Source organism: Bos taurus, chromosome 25 (genome assembly GCF_002263795.3).
Source record: "Bos taurus isolate L1 Dominette 01449 registration number 42190680 breed Hereford chromosome 25, ARS-UCD2.0, whole genome shotgun sequence".
Lineage (NCBI taxonomy): Eukaryota > Metazoa > Chordata > Mammalia > Artiodactyla > Bovidae > Bos > Bos taurus.
The window spans coordinates 9,065,800-9,074,811 of NC_037352.1; the positions used below are offsets into that span (position 1 = coordinate 9,065,800).

General features: G+C 43.6%; 1 non-coding gene across 1 annotated transcript; it reads right to left on the minus strand.

Moving 5' to 3' along the window:
* Positions 1–6,868: 6,868 nt before the first annotated feature.
* Positions 6,869–6,975, minus strand: LOC112444367 (U6 spliceosomal RNA). The gene has a single exon (XR_003032697.1). It is a non-coding gene; the product is annotated as a U6 spliceosomal RNA (small nuclear RNA).
* Positions 6,976–9,012: the final 2,037 nt, after the last annotated feature.

The window sequence follows — 9,012 nt, forward strand, 5'->3', positions numbered from 1 at the left end:
CTCCAAGGACTGATAAAGCCTGTCAATCAAACAAAGCTATTGATTGGATGTACTGCAGTAGAGGAGAGCATCATTTACAAGACTCTTGGTAGTATCTCAAAATGGGGAAATTCGTGTTGGAAAGGAAAAGCTTTTCCTCTGTCTTCTTAGGCTCTTATCAAGACACCTGTGAATTGCACTTTGCTGCTGTTTTTGTTTAATCACTAAGTCATGCCTGACTCTTTGCAGCCCCACAGACTGTATAGCCCACCAGGCTCCTCTGTCCCTGGGATTTCCCAGGCAAGAATACTGGAATGGGTTACCATTTCCTTCTCTAGGGGATCTTCCCGACCCAGGGATCGAACCTGAGTCTCCTGTACTGACAGGCACATTATTTACCACTGAGCCACCTGGGAAGCCCTGTGAATTGCACTAGCAAAAGACAAATTAATAGGGGAAAAAAAAAATCACACAATTTTTAGTAATATTTAAGTGCATGGGAGTTCACAGAAAAGAAGTGAAAACTTGAAAAAGTTGTTCAAGGATTTAGGTATCCTTTTTTGGGGGGCTGTGATGGGTCTTCGTTGCTGCCCTCAGGCTTTCTCTAGGTGCGGTGAGCAGGGGATACTCTAGTTGTGGTGTGCAGGTTTCTCACTTCAGTGGCTTCTCTTGTTGAGGAGCACGCACTCTACCTGCTCACGCTTCAGCAGCTGCAGCTCAAAAACTCTGGAACATGGACTTCATTAGTTGCGGCACACACGCTTAGTTGCCCCCCGTGGCGTATGGAATCTTCCCTAACCAGGGATGCGGATTTTTAATCACTGGACTACCAGGGAAGTCCTAGATACACTTTCAAAAAAGGAGAGTTTGGGCTTCAAGAGACAATAAATTACGGGGCAATTATTAGAAAATATACAAAGAGAACTAATAGGAGAACAGGAGTTACTTTCGTGAGGTCTAGGTATGCAAACTCACTTTGGTACAGACTCCCCATATCCAACGTAAGAGTCGCTTTTCTCTTGCAAGTAGTGGAGGGAAAGAGGTGGGTGCCATCCTCAAAGGGAAACGTATGCCCTGCTTTATAGTGCTTCCGAGGTGGCGCAGTGGTCAAGAATCTGCCTACCAATTCAGGAGACACACATTCAATCCCTGTGTCAGGAAGATCCCCCAGAGAAGGAAATGGCAACCCACTCCAGTAGTCTTAGCTGCAAAATCCCACAGACAGAGGAGCCTGGAGGGATACAGTCCATGGGGTCACAAAGAGGCGGACACGACTGAGCACACACCCAGGTGCGCTTCAGTCAGATAAGGGGAGGCCAGAGACCTCTTCCTCCATCTGTTGACTCAACTGCCTTCACGGAAAAATAAACACCAAAATGGCATATTTTGAGGTGTCATATTCTGATCTCCTTTTTTAGCAGAGGCTATTTTCAGGGCTTTAGGGCCTGGGCTGGGTGATTTTAATGTGGGTTTTGCAAGGTAGGAGACCATCTAGCCTTGGGCATAGCTTATGACATAATAGCTTTGGGTAGGTGGGCCCGGTGATTCTAATATGGTAAAAACAAACTGTGACGAATAGTCTATTTTAGCTGGTTCGCAGTCTTATCTTCTAAGAGCAAGCATTTCCTGGAATCAAGAGCTAACTGTTTTATGCCTGGTTTCTGTGTTATTTCATGTACGCATGGACACACATTCCTGGTCCCAGTATGGTTTAATTCAGGCACAGGAAATTATGTCAGTTTCTGTTCTCATATATAGTCAATGTGTTTTATTTATCTCCTCCTTTTCTCCAACTCCACCTGTCTCCGGGTGAAATATTCTGCGACCTTACTTCTCAAAAGTGTGAAACAATTTTTGAACTGCACACAAAGTGTGTGTAAATCCAAGCAAAACAGGCAACACAATGCTGAAAAAGTTCTAGGCAGGGAATTAATTGAAAGGCCTGATTTCACTATTTTTGCAACAGGACACAGACTCCCACACAACCTCTTTTAAAAATCACTTCATCTTCAGAAAAGCTAGATTTCTCAACCAACGTTTGGTACATTTTTACAATAACACTCTAAAAAGCTCTGACATTGACGGATTCCAAAGAAAACGAGGCAGTATCTAAAACTTAGAATACTACTCATGGAGCATATGGCTAGACACTTTATTTAAAGGAAAGGACAAGGAATCCAGAAAGACTATAATTAGAAAAACTTCATGCACTGCTCACAAGAACAAGTAGCTTTCCTGGTACCTGAATGTTTAAAATAATGGCCTCTGACATTTTGAAAAATGGCTATATTGTACCAAGTCAATAAAAGTGAAAAGGCACGGTCTGTGAGCAGAAAACTGTGTGATGTGACGTGTTTCTGGTTGTTTTTAGATGGGGTAAGATGATGGGCTATAAGTGCCTTTTTTGTTGCCATGACAATCATTTCCTTTCAGTTCAGTTCCGTTCAGTCGCTCAGTCGTGTCTGACTCTGCGACCCCATGAACCACAGGTGCGTTCATGAACTGGCGTGCTGTGGTTCATGGGGTCGTAAAGAGTCAGACACAACTGAGCGACTGAACGGAATTGAACTGAACTGAACCGCAGCATGCCAGGCCTCCCTGTCCATCACCAACTCCCAGAGTCCACCCAAACCCATGAACATTGTGTTGGTGATGCCATCCAACCACCTCATCCTCTGTCGTCCCCTTCTCCTCCTGCCCTTAATCTTTCCCAGCATCAGGGTCTTTTCAAATGAGTCAGCTCTCCGCATCAGGTGGCCAAAGTATTGGAGTTTTAACTTCCTTCAACATCAATCCTTCCAATGAACACCCAGGACTAATCTCCTTTAGGATGGACTGGTTGGATCTCCTTGCAGTCCAGAGGACTCTCAAGAGTCTTCTCCAACACCACAGTTCAAAAGCATCAATTCTTTGGCACTCAGCTTTCTTTATAGTCCAAATCTCACATCTATACATGACTACTGGAAAAACCATAGCCTTGACTAGACAGACCTTTGTTGGCAAAGTAATGTCTCTGCTTTTGAATATGCTGTCTAGGTTGGTCATAACTTTACTTCCAAGGAGCAAGCATCTTTTAATTTCATGGCTACAACCACCATCCACAGTGATTTTGGAGCCCAGAAAAATAAAGTCAGCCATGGTTTCCACTGTTTCCCCAACTATTTGCCATGAGGTGATGGGACCAGATGCGATGATCTTAGTTTTCTAAATGTTGAGCTTTAAGCCAACTTCTTCACTCTCTTCTTTCACTTTCATCAAAAGGCTCTTTAGTTCTTCACTTTCTGCCATAAGGGTGATGTCATCTACATATCTGAGGTCATTTCCCTTAGTAATATGGATAACTGCACCATGAGCTGAGGAGTTCAGCCAGTGCTGTAATAAGCTGAGATGAGTGGAAATCAGCCTCCTTTAGTGGATACGATCAGGCAGGCCTTTGACTCCCACACTGCTCCATTCCATTCTTCACAGGGCAACAAGCACCCCCACAGCCCGGTATACAAAACCCATCAATGCCATCTTCCTGTGTCAGACTTACTGCCATTATCTGCCCCTGGCTCTCTCAACTTCTCAATTATGTGAACAAAAAATTCTATATTTATTGCTTACTCTAGTCTGGTTTGTGTTTCTATCCTTTTCCATTAAAAAATCATTTTAAATATGTTTGGTGGTGGTTTTGGTGATGGTGTATACCCTTCTATTTTGATATCTTTCTATAGACATTGTTTTTGAAATGGCCACTACTGAATTCCTATGTGCAACCAAGTTTTTTTGTCTGGCAATAGAGTTTTTCCACAGAGACTCTCCAGAACTGGTGATTGACAATGGTCATAACTACAGATTTTTGTTAATTCTGATGTTCTCTGTATAAACCCATCTGTAGTCAAAAACTGTGGTTGGGGAGGGAGGTAGGATTGGGGTGGTGCTCCAGTGGGGGAAGAGAAATCAGTGGCCTTGTCAGCCACGAGAACTCAAAAAGGAATACAGAATTGTTATAAAGTCCCTGGCTTTCCATGTGACCCTGGACTTTGTAGACATATTAGAAGGGGTCCCCAATTTCATATTTTCTCAGTCCTTCCATCTCTTAAGCCTCTCTCCTTAAAGCTGCATGAGAATATATTTTATTTAGGGGCCAGCTGCTCTGCCCAAGGAAAATGGAAAACAAGCATGTCTCTGAGGATAACAAATGTGGTTGACCTTGAGTGGAAGGGAGTGGCGCAGATAAAAGTCCTTGAAAGAGGAACAAGGAGCTGAAAAATATCACATGTCTTTGGGAAAGAGAGAATCATTGTAGAATAAGATAAGTGAGTGCTCCGAGCCTGTGTTGGGATGGAAAACAGGACCCCTCTGCCCTTGGGCAGGAAGAGGAGGACAGTGGGTCTGAATGGTCCAGGGAAAAGCAGCTCAGAGAGAAGGGAGTGGGGATCAGGGATCTTTAGTAACCCATGTCTGCAGCGGCTTCTTGGACCTCAGTAACAACGATGTGTCTTTACTTTCATCGGTAGGGAAACTGATGTGAGAGGCTGAAAAATTCCTAACAGAGCTAAGACTGTGTGCCAGGTGCCATTCTAAGTGTGTTTCATCTGGTAACCCATGTAATGCTGTCAAAGACAATACAGTAAGGTAAAGTGCCAAAAACAACATTGACTCAGAACTATGGCAACAGAGGGAAAGAGACCCCTGTGTGGAACCGGGCTCAATTCTGAAATCAACAAGGACCAGTGGGGACTCCTAGCCAGGGAGAAAGGTGGTGGTTGGGGGCTGGAAAATCACTAAGACGAAACACCGGGGATTCCACCTAAAACAACCTAAAGGGATTCTCGCTGAAAGTGGAGCAAAGTAATCAGACATCACCTAGAGGTCAGACATCACCTGGGGGATGGAGGTAGATGAGGAATTTGGTCAGACATCCATGGTGATCAGATGCTGAGGGTGGGGGATGCTGGCTAAGCTGACTCAGCCATTTTTGCTAAGACTGGGCCATGCCAAGAAGAGCATGGGAGCTCCAAAACTGAGTTCTCCTTGGGAAGAGAGTTTAGAGGAGCTGATTAAAGTTTGATCAAGGAGAGAGTCTTTGTCAACCCTTAAAACAGCTCTACGAAATAGATAATGTTATTCCCTTTTACAGATGAGAATACTGGGGTGTAGAGAGTCTGGCCAGCCGTAGATCCAGGTCTCTGTGCTTAGGCAGCATACTTCACTGAGGGCACAGTCTGAGTACATTAACCTGCTGTAGATCTGACTACTTTTTGCCAATCAGCAGTCACACGATTTTTAACTTGTACCTCAATTTCAGCTCCTTGGAGAACGACTACCTCCCTCTTCGAGGTAACACTCCAAGGCCTCCCAAAATGAAATTCACATCTTTTCAAGTGAAAGGGATCCAGACAGGCCACCCTGAAACATTCCACTTTGGCTTAAGAATCATTTTGAACTGAAGACGTTTGTGCTCCTGAAATCCCTCATCTACCGAAAGGTAGAACCTCCTGAAAGAATTCAGTCGTCCTAAGTCCCCTTTCCAGGAGCCACTCGAGTCTTCTCCTGAGGAGAGAAGTCAGTACCACACCCAGACAGACATTGTCACAAGACTGTCCTGTCTCCCATCTAACCTTTTAAGGACTCATCGAGCATTCCAAACCATCGTTTTTTTTCTCTATAGATACTCATTCTCCCACTTCTGTTTCCCCTACTAAGGAACATAGACCTCAAATTCTAACTACTCCCCTGTGCTAGTTGTTATTGTTTAATTGCCCAGTTGGGTCCAACTCTTTTAAGACCCTATGGACTGTAGCCCGCCGGCCTCCTCTGTTCATGGGATACTCCAGGCAATAATACTGGAGCGGGTTGCCATGCCTCCTCCAGGGCATCTCCCCAACCCAGGAATCGAACTCTTATCTCTTTCATCTCCTGCATTGGCAGGTGGGTGTTTTACCACTGAGCCACCAGGGAAGCCCCCTGAGCTACTTACCTTTCTTGCACGTACATGCGCAGTGTGCATGCTAGCACACTTCTATTTGATTAATCCTAGGGTTTTAATTGATTTATTTTCTATTCAAGGATAATTGCTTTACAGAATTTTTCTGTTTTCTGTCAAACCTCAACACGAATCAGCCATAGGTATACATATGTCCCCTCCCTTTTGAACTTCCCTCCCATCTCCCTCTCCATCCCACCCCTCTAGGCTGATACAGAGCCCCTGTTTGAGTTTCTTAGCCATACAGCAAATTCCCGTTGGCTATCTGTTTTACATATGGCAATGTAAGTTCCCACGTTACTCTTCCCATACATCTCACCTTCTCCTCCCCTCTCCCTATGTTCATAAATCTATTCTCTATGTCTGTTTCTCCACTGATGCCCTGGAAGTAAATTCTTCAGTACCATTTTTCTAGATTCCGTATATATGTGTTGGAATACAGTGTTTATCTTTCTCCTTCTGACTCATTTCACTCTATATAATAGCTTCTAGGTTCATCCACTTCATTAGAATAGACTCAAACGTGTTCTTTTTTATGACTGAGTAATATTGCATTGTGAATATATACCACAGCTTCTTTATCCATTCATCTGTTGATGGACATCTAGGTTGCTTCCATGTTCTAGCTGTTGTAAATAGTGCTGCAACGAACAATGGGATACATGTGTCTCTTTCAATTTTGGTTTCCTCAGGGTATATGCCTAGGAGTGGGATTGCTGGGTCATATGGGTGTTTTATTCCCAGTTTTTTGAGGAATCTCCATACTGTCTTCCATAGTGGCTTAACAATTTACATTCCCACCAACAGTGCAAGAGAGATCCCTTTTCTCCACACCCTTTCCAGCATTTATTGTTTGTAGACTTTTTGATGAGGGCCATTCTGACCAGTGTGAGGTGATATCTCATTGTAGTTTTGATTAAAAATATGGAACACTTCAGGAATTTGCATGTCATCCTTGCACAGGGGCCATGCTAATATTCTCTGTATTGTTCCAATTTTAGTATATGTGCTGCCTAAGCGAGCACTGACTGATCCTTGTTAATCGGTCTTTTGTTGGTCTCGTTTACAGGGCCCCAGTTGAAAATGCCTAAGATAGGTAGAGGGAAAAGATTTTTTTATTCCTCTACACAATTCAGACCATCTTAAACACATCCTCCCTGTTTGGTGAAAGTCCATCCAGTCTTTTTTGCACAGTGAAGCAACAAGTAATTAAAAAATGGTTCTATTTATCCAGAAGACAAACTTCATAACATGGTCACGTTTTCTGATGTCTCTACTCAGAGGTCTGGAGCCTAAAGGGTTGGGAGGAAGGGTTATACTGGATAGCATGAAGTTTCTTTCTGGGTTTTTTGTTTGTTTGTTTGTTTTTGCCTTTTTTTTTAATCTAGAGAGTTCACTAAGAGAAGGAAATAGCAACCCTCTCCAGTATTCTTGCCTCAGAAATCCCATGGACAGAGGAACCCAGAAGGCTACAGTCCATGGGGTTGCAAAAAGTCAGACATGACTTAGCAACTAAGTAACAGAGAGCTTACAAAAACAGGGGGAGGAGCAAGATCAGGTTCTAGAAAAAAATGCCTGGTTAAAGACTTTGAGGCTAAGTTACAAAGTTGGTTAAAAATTGTTCAGTTCAGCTCAGTTCAGTCGCTCAGTCATGTCCGACTCTTTGCGACCCCATGAATTGCAGCACACAAGGCCTCTCTGTCCATCACCAACTCCCAGAGTTCACTCAAACTCACATCCATCGAGTCAGTGATGCCATCCAGCTATCATCATCCTCTGTAGTCCCTTCGCCTCCTGCCCCCAATCCCTCCCAGCGTCAGAGTCTTTTCCAATGAGTCAACCCTTCAGATGAGGTGGCCAAAGTACTGGAGTTTCAGCTTTAGCATCATTCCTTCCAAAGAACACCCAGGACCGATCTCCTTTAGAATGGACTGGTTGGATCTCCTTGTAGTCCAAGGGACTCTCAAGAGTCTTCTCCAACACCACAGTTCAAAAGCATCAATTCTTCAGTGCTCAGCTTTCTTCACAGTCCAACTCTCACATCCATACATGACCACAGGAAAAACCATAGCCTTGACTAGACGGACCTTTGTTGGCAAAGTAATGTCTCTGCTTTTGAATATGCTATCTAGGTTGGTCATAACTTTCCTTCCAAGGAGTAAGTGTCTTTTAATTTCATGGCTGCAATCACCACCTGCAGTGATTTGGGAGCCCAAAAAAAGAAAGTCTGACACTGTTTCCACTGTTTCCTCATCTATTTCCCATGAAGTGATGGGACCAGATGCCATGATTCTCGTTTTCTGAATGTTGAGCTTTAAGCCAACTTTTTCACTCTCCTCTTTCACTTTCATCAAGATGCTTTTGAGTTCCTCTTCACTTTCTGCCATAAGGGTGGTGTCATCTGCATATCTGAGGTTATTGATATTTCTCCTGGCAATCTTGATTCCAGCTTGTGCTTCTTCCAGCCCAGCGTTTCTCATGATGTACTATGCATAGAAGTTAAATAAGCAGGGTGACAATATACAGCCTTGACGAACTCCTTTTCCTATTTGGAACCAGTCTGTTGTTCCATGTCCAGTTCTAACTGTTGCTTCCTGACCTGCATATAGGTTTCTCAAGAGGCAGGTCAGGTGGTCTGGTATTCCCATCTCTTGTAGAATTTTCCACAGTTTATTGTCATCCACACAGTCAAAGGCTTTGGCATAGTCAATAAAGCAGAAATAGATGTTTTTCTGGAACTCTCTTGCTTTTTCCATGATCCAGCGGATGTTGGCAATTTGGTTTCTGGTTTCTCTGCCTTTTCTAAAACCAGCTTGAACATCTGGAAGTTCACGGTTCACGTATTGCTGAAGCCTGGCTTGGAGAATTTTGAGCATTACTTTACTAGCGTATGAGATGAGTGCAATTGTGCGGTAGTTTGAGCATTCCTTGGCATTGCCTTTCTTTGGGATTGGAATGAAAACTGACCTTTTCGAGTCCTGTGGCCACTGCTGAGTTTTCCAAATTTGCTGACATATTGAGTGCAGCACTTTCACAGCATCATCTTTCAGGATTTGGAATAG